A 16162-nucleotide genomic window follows, 5' to 3' on the forward strand; every position below is an offset into this window, starting at 1 on the left:
TACCACAACTTCTACTTCCGAGATTTCGCCATGTGACTCTACCGTCTTCTCCGCGGAGCTACTCGTCTTATTTGTCTCAGATCTCGGAAGAATAAGAAAGTAGATGATAAGATAATTTGATTTCTTACAGCTACTGCATGGATTGATGTGGATATAAATAGGAATAATCTTTGTATATGAACAAATACTAGAAGACCATGATATGCAGTGTAATTAAATGGAATCACAAACAAATAGAACACCAAGATATAAGTGGAAAACCCCTTCAATGTGAAGGATAAAAACCACGGGGCAAACTAGAGATAATCCACTATGAGAATAATGAATATACAAATCTCAATCTCTTGCCCTAAACCCTAGCAACAATCACAAGAGAATAACTGAGATACAAGGATCACGTCACCGCCTACAATATCTAAAACCTCCCCAAGTAATCACAACAAGAGTCTACTATAGATTTGATCTAACCTGAGATGAGAACACTGCTAGATGATTGAGAACAGCCTCTCTGCATTGTCTTTGTCTTCTTCCCTTTCTTTCTCTTCCTTTTGTCTTGTTTTCTTCCTTTTCTTTGGAATCCCATGGCTATATTCTTCTCCCACGTTGCTGCCCTATTTATGCCTTTTTCTGCCTCTAAAATGTAGCCACCACACCCCCCTAATGTTAATTAGGGTTAGGTATGTTAGGATCGAGAGCACTAAGAGGGGGGGGGGGTGAATTAGTGCAGCGGAAATCTTACAGCGATTTAAAAACCGAAAGCTGCGTTCGTCCGATAAAAATCGATTTCGATATAAAAGCAGAATCACAGTGTAGTTTGCGTCTAAGCGCAGTTTTGCGTCTAAGCGCAGTTTGCGTCTAAACACAGTTTGCGTCTAAGCGCAGTTTGCGTCTAAGCACAGTTTGCGTCTAAACTCAGTTTTACGTTCAAACGCAGTTTTACATCCAAATGCAGTTTTACGTCCAAACGCAGTTTTACGTCTAAACGCAGTTTTACGTCTAAACGCAGTTTTACGTCTAAATGCAGTTTTACGTCTAAACGCAGTTTTACGTCTAAACGCAGTTTTGCATCTAAACGTAGTTTTAAGTCTAAACGTAATTTTACGTCTAAATGTAGTTCTGCGTCTAAAAGCAGTTTTGAACCTTGAAAAGCGTTTTACGTAGAAAGCAATTTGCAGTTATAAATGGAATCCGAATGTAAGCGAAAACTGCAGTGTGAAGATCGTACGAAAACACGATTTACGTTTGAATGCAGATTCTGAAAGATCAGAGCTTAGAAACTTGTTCGTGAAGGCGCAGAGGGCAGTAGCAATGTAGGAGGTTTGCAGTAATGATAAAGTGCTCAAGGTAAAAGCAAACCAGAGATTTAGAGTGGTTCGGTCAGTCTTGACCTACTCCACTTTTGGCTTCCTCCTCCGACGAGGTCACCGACGTCAACTAGCTGCCTTCCTTCAATGGGCGAAGGCTAACTGCCCTTTTACAGTTTCTCTCCTTTTGACAGGCTCAGGAGACAACCTTTACAGATCCTTTCTCTCCTCTCTTTACAACTCAAAACTTGAAGAACAGAAGGAGGAGAACTTTAGGACTTTACACAAATTTGAGCTCTTAGAATCACTGAAAAGATCAAGAATTCGGTGTGGATCTGTATCTTTTCAGTGCTGAATGGGTGGGGTATTTATAGGCCCCAACCCAGTTCAAATTTGGAGCTCAAAACGATCAAATCGATCAAATCCCAGAATTCTGGGATCAGGCGGTTGCACCTCTTGACTGGAGAGGTGGCACCGCCTGGCAGAGCTCGACGACTGAGCTCAGGCGATTGCACCTCTCTGCCAGAGCTCGAAGACTGAGCTCGATGGTTGCATCACCTGGCAGAGCTCGAAGACTGAGCTCGGTGGTTACACCGCCTGGCAGAGCTCGAAGTCTGAGCTTGGTGGTTGCATCACCTGGCAGAGCTCGAAACTGAGCTCAGGCTGATGCACCTCTCTGCCAGAGCTCGAAGACTGAGCTCGGTGGTTGCATCACCTGGCAGAGCTCGAGACTAAGCTCAGGCTGATGCACTTCTCTGCCAGAGCTCGAAGACTGAGCTCGGTGGTTGCACCGCCTGGCAGAGCTCGAAACTTGAGCTCTGGCGGTGCTACCTCTTGACAGAGGAGGTTGCATCGCCCAGTCTAGCTCGAAGACTGAGCTCTGGGCGGTTGCACCTCTTGGCTGGGGCGGTTGCACCGCCCAGCCTTGCAGCCCTGGCGGTTGCACCTCCTGGCTGGGGCGGTTGCACCGCCTGGTGCAATCAGGGTCCGAATGGTTCGCTCCATTCGGCCCAATTTGAATATTTTCAGGGGCCCAATTGCCCCAAGATTAAGCTAATGGGATCACCTCCCATTTTCAAGCTTAATCATCGTGCTAACCACGATTAACTCTAAGACAACTTCTGCAGCTTTGCTCCGATGCGTCAATCGCTTCTTCCGGCGAGTTTCCGGTGAACTTCCGTCGATCATCCGATAAACCCTCGGTGATCCTTCTGCGGACATCCGGCATACTCCTGGACTTTGCGATGATCCACTTGGCGAGTTCCGACGAGCTTCGCTTGGCAAGCTTCTGGACTTCTCGGATCTGTTCTCGCTGAACCTCCGACGACCGTCCGAACTTCCGTCGAACTCTCGAACTCCCAACGTGATCATGATCTTGACTCCGGCGCAACACTTGCTGCTTGTCTTACTCTCATCGTGGTTAATCCTGCACAACAAATCAAAACTTCGATCGAGACAATTAATCCTAAGCAATTAACCAAGTTGTCCGACATGTCATTGGTCCCTCGACGCTTCGTCCGATTCTTCGGCGCATCGTCCTCTTCTGCAACCTATTGCCCAATCGGCCAGTTGACTCCGCAACTCCGATATCCTTGGCACAATACCCGCTCTTCTTGGCCCGATGCCCGAGTCCACGGCCCGTAGCCTTCTGTCGATACGTCGACCGATCCACCGACCCGACGTCCAATCTTCTGACATGTTCCTTCGGCACAACATGATTTTCCTGCTTTAATTGTCTCATCCTGATCGAAGCATCCTATGTCACTCAAAACACAGATTAAATCATAAACATATATCAAGTAGTTTCATCATCAAAATACGAGATTCAACAATCTCCCCCTTTTTGATGATGACAACCACCTGATGACGGAGTTAAACTTAACTCCCGGAGTTTAAACAAACTCCCCCTATCAATATGCCATATTGATAGAACCTTGAATTCAAACTGAATTCAAGTTCTTGCAATATTCATCATGAATACTTGCAACACGTCAACATGAACATATGCATAAACTTATGCATCACATGTCATGTCATCAACATACTTTCATCAACATACTTCTCCCCCTTTGTCATCAACAAAAAGAAGAAGTATCACAATCAAGTGTTTGTGATATTGATTCAACTCATTGCATGAAAAACATAGTATCAAGTTTTATCATCATGCAATCTTGGAGCTAGAAGATTTAGCAAGTGTTATATCATGCTTAGAACATTCATGCCATCAAGTTTTAGATATTCAAGTTTTATAACATATAAGATAGCACTTTTGGTAATGTTCAAGATAGCAAGTTCTATATCATGCAAGCTAGCAAATTAGAGATGTTCAAGAAGGCAACTCTTGCTTCTTGAAAATTTTGCTCACTTTGCTAGATGCGCAAGTTAGCATTTTTGCCTCTTGAGATAGGCAAGATAGCATATTTGCTTCTTTTGAGATAGCAACTTTTTGCTTCTCTTTAGACCAACAAGCTAGCAATTTTTATGATATACAAGTTTCACAATATATAAGCTAGCAAAAATTTCGAAAGCAAATGCAAGATAAATTTCTTGTGTAAGCTCATGATTCTTGCTTCCTATTGCAATGTGCAAATTGCAAGTTTTGCTTCTTGAGATATTCAAGATAGTGATGTTCAAGAAGACAATTTTTCTTCTTGAAATAAGCAAGTTAGCAATCTTTGCTTCTTAAAATAGGTAAGCTAGCAATCAAGTTTTTGCATCTTCTTGACTTGTACAAGCTAGCTATCTCCCCCTTTGTCATTGTAAAAAAAAGAAAGAGAGAATACAGTTTTGTAGTTCTCTTTTCCTTTTACAACGATTTCAAAATCATGACAAATGATGAATAATCAAGTTATGAATGTCAAGATAATTTTTCATCATGAATATTTTATCATTGCATGCATCATTATCATAAATTGAAGTATTACATGCATGATATCATATCACCATTCATAATTACATTAATATTTCAATATAACAATTTCTTCTCAAAATGTGTAACTTGGCACTCATAGCATTTTAAATCATGATTTACATCATATGCAATACATCACATCATAATTAGAAAGCACAAGTATTGCATGCATAATTGTACATCATAAATGTTTCATATCATGATGGTATCAATTTTGTCAAATTATATCCTACCATGCATGATCAAAACTTCTCCCCATTTTATCATTGAAAACAAGAAGAAAGTAGGGGGTAGAGCATAAAAGTGTTAAATATTTCAATCATTTCAAGGCATTTATATCATAGATCAAGTCATGATTCGTAATTCATCATAAAGCAGATTAGTTTTCAATCATCACATAAGGCATTTAAGGAATTTTTGAAACATAGGAGAATGATTAAATTAAGCATACAATGTTTCAATCCAATTCAAGTCATGAATATCAATGCTTTCATATTATGAGTATCAATTCATGAATACCACAAGATATTATTTGTGACTTCAATTTTGCAAGATGAAGATTATGATTTAGATAAAACTTATTCAAATCAAATCATTAACTTGAAATTCATAATCAAGTCATTAAAATTAATTTCGAGATTCACAAAATATCATGAAATCATTAATCTCGATCAGATGGGAAAAGCATTTTTTAAGAGATTCTTTTTTTACCTAAGCATGCCTTAGTCTTTATATGCCAAATTAAGATAAGCATTAAAGTTCAAGACATAAGGCAAATAAATCTTGTATTATGAAATATATGATATCAAGGCTCATGATTCATTCGAAAAGATATAGTACAAAGAGCAACTTGAAACATTCTTATCAAGATCACATTTTAAAATATTCCAAGTTTCAAGATATCAATATGACACTTCATTGAATTGCATTTCATTTGAAGAACTCCTTTTTGATAAATGTAGGGAGCATAATGAACGATCTTGATTTATAAAGAGCTTTATGTTATCAAGATCATGATTTTAATAATTATTCTCTTTAGCAAAGAATCACAAAAGCACTTTATTTTTGCATAAGAAATCACATTGTGTTATGATTTATAAATTTTTTTTTTTGCACACGAATCATAGGAGATATGAATGTGAAACAAATCTTTGCAAGCAAAAACACTATCATTCATATTTCAAGATAGAGTTTATAAGCATGAATCATTTCATCAAATCCATTTTAGAAAAATATTTTTCATAAGTGTATGAGAAAATCCGATTGTTAGGATACCAATTGTTAAGTGAATCCGAAAATGAAATTAACACTTTCATATATTCAAACATGATTTTTGCTATAGATCTTGAAATTAAGTCAAGAAGATCAAACAAGCTCATGATCATGGATAACTTAAAATCACATGCATAAAATTGTTAATAACCATTTCATATTACATCTTTATGCATTACTTTAAATCAAACGTGATTTCATTCAACAATGTTAATCAAACACGATACACATTATTACTTCTTAACCATGATCAAAATCATTTTGTTTGTTTATCATAAAATATGCAATATTATTTTCGAAATTATCAGCATGATCACAATTTTTGTATTTTTATTTTTAAACATGTAATTTTCAAGAAAATTAATTCTAAACTAAAAAAGAAAATATATCATGAAAGCATCAAGTAATTTCAAAATAAACCAAAGGCATTTTAATTACCTCAATGTCGTAGGCTAGTAAGGCGTAGTTTGCCGCCTTGCTTTTGTTGACTTTCTCTTCTTCGGAGGAGCTCGATTCATCCCAATTTTTGTTCTTCTTCTTGTGTTTAAAGCAAGTAGTTCGATTGCTTTTTAATTTTCGTTTCATTTGTAGTTTATGTTTACCATCACTTGAGCTTTTGCTCGAGTGGTCTTCAAATGTTCTATGTCCCAAATCCTTCCTGTTCTTTGGAAGGTTGGTTTGTTCATCATTGTCCTCATCACTTGAGTCATCGCTCAAGTGGCATTCATTTGTCCAGAGTTCCAAATCCTTCCTGTTCTTTGGAAGGTGATTGTGTTCAACATGCTCATCATGTGCATTGTGCACCATTTCATATGTCATCAATGAACCAATTAGTTCTTCAAGTGGTAAGTTGTTTAGGTTTTTTGATTCTTGAATAGCAGTTACTTTTGAATCCCAAGTTTTAGAAAGTGAGCGCAAAACTTTGTTAACGAGTTCAAAATCCGAAAAGCTTTTACCAAGTGATTTTAAACCATTGACGACATCCGTAAAACGGGTGAACATGTCGACAACGGTTTCGCTTGGTTTCATATGAAAAAGCTCGAAATCATGCAGTAAAATATTAACTTTCGAGTCTTTGACTCTACTAGTTCCCTCGTGTGTGATTTCAAGAGTGCGCCAAATATCGAAAGCCGTTTCGCACAAAGAAACCCGATTGAACTCATTTTTGTCCAAAGTGCAAAATAAGGCATTCATAGCCTTTGCGTTTAAAGAAAAATACTTCTTCTCTAAAACCGACCATTCGTTTATCGGTTTAGAGGGAAGTTGAAAACCGTTTTCAATGATATTCCATAAATCCAGATTTAGAGAAATTAAGAAAACTCTCATTCGAGTTTTCCAATAAGTGTAGTCCAATCCGTTAAAGAACGGTGGACGAAAGACCGAACAGCCCTCTTGAAAAGTCATTTCTCTCGGGTGTAAATCCGAAATGAGAAATACCCCGCTCTGATACCAATTGTTAGGATCGAGAGCACTAAGAGGGGGGGGGGGGTGAATTAGTGCAGCGGAAATCTTACAGCGATTTAAAAACCGAAAGCTGCGTTCGTCCGATAAAAATCGATTTCGATATAAAAGCAGAATCACAGTGCAGTTTGCGTCTAAGCGCAGTTTGCGTCTAAACTCAGTTTTACGTTCAAACGCAGTTTTACATCCAAACGCAGTTTTACGTCCAAACGCAGTTTTACGTCTAAACGCAGTTTTGCGTCTAAACGCAGTTTTACGTCTAAACGCAGTTTTACGTCTAAACGTAGTTTTACGTCTAAACGCAGTTTTGCGTCTAAACGCAGTTTTACGTCTAAATGTAATTTTACGTCTAAATGTAGTTCTGCGTCTAAAAGCAGTTTTGAACCTTGAAAAGTGTTTTACGTAGAAAGCAATTTGCAGTTATAAATGGAATCCGAATGTAAGCGAAAACTGCAGTGTGAAGATCGTACGAAAACACGATTTACGTTTGAATGCAGATTCTGAAAGATCAGAGCTTAGAAACTTGTTCGTGAATGCGCAGAGGGCAGTAGCAATGTAGGAGGTTTGCAGTAATGATAAAGTGCTCAAGGTAAAAGCAAACCAGAGATTTAGAGTGGTTCGGTCAGTCTTGACCTACTCCACTTTTGGCTTCCTCCTCCGACGAGGTCACCGACGTCAACTAGCTGCCTTCCTTCAATGGGCGAAGGCTAACTGCCCTTTTACAGTTTCTCTCCTTTTGACAGGCTCAGGAGACAACCTTTACAGATCCTTTCTCTCCTCTCTTTACAACTCAAAACTTGAAGAACAGAAGGAGGAGAACTTTAGGACTTTACACAAATTTGAGCTCTTAGAATCACTGAAAAGATCAAGAATTCGGTGTGGATCTGTATCTTTTCAGTGCTGAATGGGTGGGGTATTTATAGGCCCCAACCCAGTTCAAATTTGGAGCTCAAAACGATCAAATCGATCAAATCCCAGAATTCTGGGATCAGGCGGTTGCACCTCTTGACTGGAGAGGTGGCACCGCTTGGCAGAGCTCGACGACTGAGCTCAGGCGATTGCACCTCTCTGCCAGAGCTCGAAGACTGAGCTCGATGGTTGCATCACCTGGCAGAGCTCGAAGACTGAGCTCGGTGGTTACACCGCCTGGTAGAGCTCGAAGTCTGAGCTTGGTGGTTGCATCACCTGGCAGAGCTCGAAACTGAGCTCAGGCTGATGCACCTCTCTGCCAGAGCTCGAAGACTGAGCTCGGTGGTTGCATCACCTGGCAGAGCTCGAGACTGAGCTCAGGCTGATGCACTTCTCTGCCAGAGCTCGAAGACTGAGCTCGGTGGTTGCACCGCCTGGCAGAGCTCGAAACTTGAGCTCTGGCGGTGCTACCTCTTGACAGAGGAGGTTGCACCGCCCAGTCTAGCTCGAAGACTGAGCTCTGGGCGGTTGCACCTCTTGGCTGGGGCGGTTGCACCGCCTGGTGCAATCAGGGTCCGAATGGTTCGCTCCATTCGGCCCAATTTGAATCTTTTCAGGGGCCCAATTGCCCCAAGATTAAGCTAATGGGATCACCTCCCATTTTCAAGCTTAATCATCGTGCTAACCACGATTAACTCTAAGACAACTTCTGCAGCTTTGCTCCGATGCGTCAATCGCTTCTTCCGGCGAGTTTCCGGCGAACTTCCGTCGATCATCCGATAAACCCTCGGTGATCCTTCTGCGGACATCCGGCATACTCCTGGACTTTGCGACGATCCACTTGGCGAGTTCCGACGAGCTTCGCTTGGCAAGCTTCTGGACTTCTCGGATCTGTTCTCGCTGAACCTCCGACGACCGTCCGAACTTCCGTCGAACTCTCGAACTCCCAACGTGATCATGATCTTGACTCCGGCGCAACACCTGCTGCTTGTCTTACTCTCATCGTGGTTAATCCTGCACAACAAATCAAAACTTCGATCGAGACAATTAATCCTAAGCAATTAACCAAGTTGTCCGACATGTCATTGGTCCCTCGACGCTTCGTCCGATTCTTCGGCGCATCGTCCTCTTCTGCAGCCTATTGCCCAATCGGCCAGTTGACTCCGCAACTCCGATATCCTTGGCACAATACCCGCTCTTCTTGGCCCGATGCCCGAGTCCACAGCCCGAAGCCTTCTGTCGATACGTCGACCGATCCACCGACCCGACGTCCAATCTTCTGACATGTTCCTTCGGCACAACATGATTTTCCTGCTTTAATTGTCTCATCCTGATCGAAGCATCCTGCGTCACTCAAAACGCAGATTAAATCATAAACTTATATCAAGTAGTTTCATCATCAAAATACGAGATTCAACAAGGTAAAGAGGGGGTATGGGTTGTGGGCTGCCCAAGCCCATTATAGGCTGAATTTGTGGGCTGCCAGCCCAACAACCTCCCCCTTCAGCCCATAAGGGAGGCTATCCCATGACTCCTCAATCTAAAGCCATGCCGACCAGCTGTCGGCATATCTCCTGTCTTTCTTTTGGTAAAATCTTCATTCCATTTGGTAGTAGTACCAAATCATAAGTGTGGTTCTTTTGAAGAGCATCCATCTCTTCTTGCATAGCAACTAACCACTTCTCTTTCTGCTCACTTTCAATTGCTTCTTGGTAACTCTCTGGTTCACCTACATTAGTAAGCATCACATACTCATATGTAGAGTATCTTCTGGAAGGTTGACGTTGTTTAGAAGATCTTCTCAACTGAGGTTCTGTGGGAACTTGCTCTCTTACTTCTTCTTGCTCAACATCTCTTGCAGGTATATCAACGTCAGGCTCTACACCATCTTCCTGCACATCTCCCCCATCACCCTAATATACTGGAGGAATAACTGGGTCACAATCTGCTAATCCTTCTATAGAAGTATTAGCTGGTGCCTTCTTCTTCAAATCTTCAAAAGTTTGATCCTCAAAGAAGACTACATCTCTGCTTCTAAATACCTTCTGCTTTTTTAGATCTCAAAGCCTGTAACCAAAATGATCATGTGAGTAACCAAGAAAAATACATTCTTTAGTCTTACCATCCAGCTTGGACCTCTCATTATTTGGAACATGTGCAAATGCACGACAACCAAACACTCTCAAATGCTTGTAGGAAACATCTTTCCCTGACCATACATGCTCTGCAACATCACCATCTAGGGCTATATATGGTGATAAGTTGATCACATCAACTGCAGTCCTCAAAGCCTCATCCCAAAACCTTTTGGGTAGCTTGGCCTGTGAAAGCATACATCTAATCTTTTCCATGATGGTGCGGTTCATCCTCTTTACAATTGCATTATGTTGAGGTGTACCAAGAACTGTCATCTCATGTTGGATCCCATATGACCTGCAATAGTCATTAAACAATCCTGTATACTCACCACCATTATCTGATCTTATACATTTCAATTATCTTTCTATCTCCCTTTCAACTCTAGCATGAAACTCTTTGAAGACATTAATCACCTGATCTTTAGTCTTCAAAGCATAGGCCTAAACTTTCCTGGAAAAATCATCTATAAAAGTAACAAAATAAAGTGCACCACTTATACCAAGAACATCAATAGATCCACCAAGAGTTTTTGTCCTAAAAAAACCACATGCATATGTATAAATACGGTTTAAGGCATGCATTTTTCTAGACAAAGCATGACTAGCAAATGAAACTCTATGTTGTTTACCTACCAAATAATAAGTACAAGGGTTCAGATGTATACCTCTGAGGTCTGGTAATACCTCTCTCTTGGAAAGAGCTTGCAGCCCCTTCTCGCTCATGTGTCTCAGTCGCCTATGCCACAAACTCATGCTGAAGTCTTTTTCTGTAGCATTTAACTGCTCACCATAAGCTTTAGCCTGCAACCTGTACAAAGTATGACATTTCTTTCCATTAGCTATAACAAGAGAACCCTTATTGAGCTTCCATTGCCCTCTTTGAAATATGCTTTCATAGTCTTCATTATCTAGCCTTTCAACTGAAATTAAATTCAGCCTCAAGTCAACCACATGCCTCACATCCTTAAACACTAACTTGTAGTCTAGGTTGGTCTTTAAATGGATATCACTCATGCCTATGATGTTTGTTATGCCATAGTTGCCCATCTTGACAACACCAAAATTTCCAGACCTGTATGTAGCAAAAAACTCCCTCCGTGGTGTAGCATGATAAGAAGCACATGTGTCAATCACCCACTCAAGATCCTGACACACACAAGAAAAAATATCATCAGAAGGAGACAAAATCAAATAATCACCACCCTGCATTGTAGCTGTGATATTATCTTTTGACTCTATAGACTCCACTTCTTTTCCTTTTTTCTTGCTCTTCTTATGTTACTTACATTGGTTCTTGTAATGTCCTTTCTCACCATAATTATAGCAAATAATATCTTTTCTTGATCTTGACTTGCTTCTACCCATGCGTGAACTGCTTCTAGACTTTGACATTCATCTATTCTCTGAGATAAGTGCCTATGAATCATTCTAAGATGTTGCCAAACTCTTTCTTCTCAACTCCTCATTCAACAAACTACTTGTTACTTGACTCATAGTGACAACACCATCTGACGCAGAATTACTGAGGGAAACCACCAGTGTCTCCCAACTTTCTGGTAATGAACTGAGAAGTAACAATGCATGTAACTCATCATCAAGAGACATTTTCATAGAGGATAACTGTTTAGTAATACTTTGCATTTCATTCAAATGTTCAGCCATAGAAGCACCCTCTCTATATTTTAGGTTCACAAGTTTTCTGATAAAAAAAGTTTTGTTGCCGGCTATTTTTCTTTCATAGAGACTTTCCAACTTTCTCCAAAGAGAATATGCAGAAATTTCAGTAGAAACATGGTGAAAGACACTATCATCAAGCCACTATTGAATAAATCTAATTGTTTTTCGATCTAACCTCTTCCACTCATCATCTGTCATAGTTGTGGGTTTTGTACTATCCCCTTGCAAATGTCCATACAAATCTTTGCAATACAAGAGATATTCTATTCTTGGTTTCCATATCATCCAATTGTTTCCATTTAAACTAATCATGCGAGAAACATTACTGGCTTCCATGTTCAAATACAAAATTTAAATCACCAAAACCCTTCGCTCTGATACTAGTTGACGGGGATATAAATAGGAATAACCTTTATATATGAACAAATACTATAAGACCATGATATGCAGCGGAATTAAATGGAACCACAAACAAATAGAACACCAAGATATACGTGGAAAACCCCTTCAATGTGAAGGGTAAAAACCACGAGGCAAACTAGAGATAATCCACTATGAGAATAATGAATATACAAATCTCAATCTCTTGCCTTAAACCCTAGCAACAATCACAAGAGAATAACTGGGATACAAGGATCACGTTACTGCCTACAATATCTAAACCCTCCCTAAATAATCACAGTAAGATTTGAGAACACTACTAGATGATTGAGAACAGCCTCTCTACGTTGTCCTTATCTTCTTCCCTTTCTTTTTTCTTCCTTTTCTGCCTTGTTTTATTCCTTTTCTTTGAAATCCCGTGGTTATATTCTTCTCCCACATTGTTGCCCTGTTTATATATTTTTCTGCCTCTAAAACGTAGCCATCACATCCCCTAATGTTAATTAGAGTTAGGTTAAGAGAGGGTGTGGGCTATCTAAGCCCACTATGAGCTGAATCTGTGGGCTGCGAGCCCAACATGGATCATCTTAGGAAATAATTTCATGTTGTTATGAATTACCCCTAAGAATGCGGAAAGATTACTCGGTCGATTAACTTGTGTCCTTAGGGGCCGGGCGGCTCGTACGATTTCATGACTCGACCAATGACCAGAGATTTCTGGTATCTAAAGCAACAAAACATGCACATGCACATGCACAGTGGAAAGAAACATAGATACCGCTGCATGCGAGCGTACTCTCATCTTTAAATTATAGCTACCGCTTTGAATACATACAGACGAGAGTTCCTACTTTTTGTTTCGCTTGCCAACGGTAACTGGTGAAGGTAAGACTCCATCCTTGACATTTGTCGTAATTTTGTTTGCAGGCGTGGTTTGTTTTAGCCTGTTTGTTCTACTGATGATGCTGCTCTTGGATACAAATATATTTGTGCTCAAGGAACACTTGGCCGTGCAAACAACACATCAAACTTTCTTTCTGAGTGGTGTGGCATTTCCTCGGTTGGGGTCAAAGAGATCATGGCAGTGATCCTTAATTTCTTTGTTTCAAGATACCTTAAAGTCGTAACAGAGTTTCTGGGAGGAGAGATATGAAGGTGCTAGGCGTGAAGAAGGAGATCAAATCGCTGACGGAAAACTTGGTCAAAATCAGATGTTTGATCCAAGATGCAGAGCGGAAGAGGCGTGTGAGCGCGTCATTGACAACTGGGTGAGGATGCTGAAAGATCTCATGTACGATGCCGATGATATCATCGATCTCTGCACGATCGAAGGTGGGAAACTGTTGGAAGCTCCGCCGGCATCAGCGTCAGCGGTAAGCTCCCCTCTCGGCTTTGTTTCCTCTAGCTTTATGTGCACTAAATACCGTCAAGAGATCGCTACCAAAATCGAAGCACTTAATACTAGACTGAAAGAAATGGCCGAGTTAAATGCCTTGGTGCCTGAGATAGTGTCGGCAACCCAAGAACCCCAACCTCACAAAACAACTACACGGGAGACATCTCCCGTAGAAGTTGAGGAGGGCATTGTAGGGGAACAAATTGAAGTAGCTGCCCACAATCTGATTGATGCCATGCTCCAGTAAAATAAGCAAAAGTGTCGTGTTTTTGGGATTGTAGGGATGGGTGGCATCGGAAATACCAATTTAGCACGTCAAATATACAACGACCAAAGGATCAAGGACAACTTTCCTATCAGTAAATGGTTGTATGTGTCTAAGGATTATTCCGAGATCGATTTACTGAAAGAGCTAGTAAGGTGTGCAGCCGAAGGTGCAGAATCTTTTAAGGGAGAAAGCAGGTCAGAATTGGAACCTAAACTCGCCTCTCTCCTGACCAAAAACTTGTTTCTCGTGTTGGACGACGTTTGGAGTGCAACTGTTTGGAATGATTTCCTCAGGAGACCACTAAGTAAAGGAGAAGGCAGCAGCACGATCTTAGTTACCACGAGAAAAGAAAGTGTGTTGATAGGTATCAGACATAGCTATATCCACCAAGTGGAGAAAATGGATGAAAATAGTGGGCGGATGTTTCTTCGGAAGATAGTATTCGAAGCTGGGGAGGAGGATGACATGCGTAGGTAGGAAAATTGTTAGAAAATGTGATGGACTTCGTCTTTCCATTAAAGCTATTGCAGGGGTTTTAGCTTACAAGAACAGAAGCATAGTGAAGTGGGAAGAAGTCCTTGAGAGCGATGCTTGGAGTATGAACAAGATGGAGGATTAAGTACCGGGGGCTTTGAATTTGAGCTACGAGGATTTACCATCTTACCTGAAACAAATGTTTTATCTATTGCTCGTTATACCCAGAGAGAAGTACTATACATTTCAGACAGATCGTTCGGTTTTGGGTGGCTGAAGGACTTATCGTATAACATGGAAATAATAATAGATTGATGGAAGATGTAGCCGAGGAGTACTATTGGGAACTAGTTTCGAGGAATCTGCTACAGCTGGATCCATTGTACGCAGACAATAGCTGTTGCTCTATGCATGAACATTTATGATCCCTTGGTGCATATTTGATAAGAGACGAAGGGATTTCGATTAGACATGGAGGTGAATTAGATATACAAGCAAACACCAAGATTCGTAGGTTGCCATTTTCTAACATGGGCGACAACGATAATCGACGACGATGTGCTGAGAAGGTTACCGCACCCACAAGTGTTGGATTTGAGAGATACATCGATCGATAGAATTTCGGATTGCATCGAGGATCTATTGCATCTAAGATACTTAGATCTTCATGGTACAAAGATTAATGATATACCAAAACGATAGGGCGACTTGCAAACATCTAGACTTTGATCGTTTCCCACTGCAACCACTTGCACAGGCTTCCTAATGCTGTCACGAGGCTGCACAGTCTGAGGTGTCTCGATGCTTTCGATACTCCGCTGACTCATGTACCCAAGGGAATCTAAAAGTTAACAAAGCTTAACAATCTTTAAGGATTTGTGGTCGGCCTTGATGACCCAACGAATGAGATGGACGAGTGGTGCGACTTGGAGGAATTGCGAGCGCTTTTCGAGCTAAGATATCTGAGAATATCCAAACTGGAGAGAGCAGTAGCGACGGGATCAGCGTCGGTACTTGCGGAGAAACGCTTCCTTAGTTATCTCCTTTTGAGTTGGATGCATGTCGCGGACGATGGCGAGGATGTTGAAGTCGACGATGACGGTGTAGATGAGGACGAAGAGAGTGAAGACGAGGAGGAAGAAGAAGATAATGGAGACGGGAACAACATACATGACCAGGAGGACGAGGAGGAAATCGAGAGAGCAGAGAAGATATATAATGAACTCTCTCCTCCAACAAGCCTGCAAGACCTTACCATCAGCCAATTCTTCGGTCGGAGACTCCCAGGCTGGATGGTGTCACACTCGCTGGACCAATCTTTTGCTAACCTGGAATACTTGAAGCTCTGGCACTTCGCATCATGCACCGAGCTACCTCCTCTAGGCATGCTGCCGCTGCTAAAATATCTGGAGATCATAAGTTTCAAAGCCGTCAAAACCATCGGAGTTGAATTTCTCGGCTGCAGTTTGCCGGTGGGATCTTCCGCATTCCCGAAACTCGAACATCTGGAGTTCAACGACATCTCCAACCGGGAAGAATGGTCGGTAGGCGGGCAGGGAAGATTGTTTCCCAATCTAAAGGAGTGTGTTCTTGCCGACTGCTCCAAGCTGAGAGCTCTTCCGGAAGGCCTATCCCATGGTACCAACTTGAAAGAATTGTACCTCTATGGAGCTCACGACTTAAGAGAAGTCACAAACCTCCGGTTGGATGACGTTCTCAGAGTCACAGACAACAAGAAGTTGAACAGAATATCCAATGTTTCCGTGAAGTTTTTAGAGGTTCATGGTTGTCCAAATCTGGAGCACCTGGATAATCTCGACCGGCTGCCACACATAAAACTGATATGTCCACTACAAATGGAGCAGCTTCCGCAGTGGTTCTTGAGTCTAATTGAGCAGTCCCAAAGCATTCCTTCCGCTCAGTGGATCTTTAGAAAATTTGAACTGAAATGGGGCTTAGGACTGCTAAAGA

The 16162-nt window shown here is 41.2% G+C and overlaps 1 pseudogene; it reads left to right on the forward strand.

Annotated features, from left to right (window-relative positions):
• The first annotated feature begins 13105 nt into the window (after window positions 1-13105).
• Window positions 13106-14349, forward strand: LOC135624503 (putative disease resistance protein RGA3; annotated as a pseudogene).
• Window positions 14350-16162: the final 1813 nt, after the last annotated feature.

The sequence above is a fragment of the Musa acuminata genome, chromosome BXJ2-10 (assembly GCF_036884655.1).
Source record: "Musa acuminata AAA Group cultivar baxijiao chromosome BXJ2-10, Cavendish_Baxijiao_AAA, whole genome shotgun sequence".
Classification (NCBI taxonomy): domain Eukaryota; kingdom Viridiplantae; phylum Streptophyta; class Magnoliopsida; order Zingiberales; family Musaceae; genus Musa; species Musa acuminata.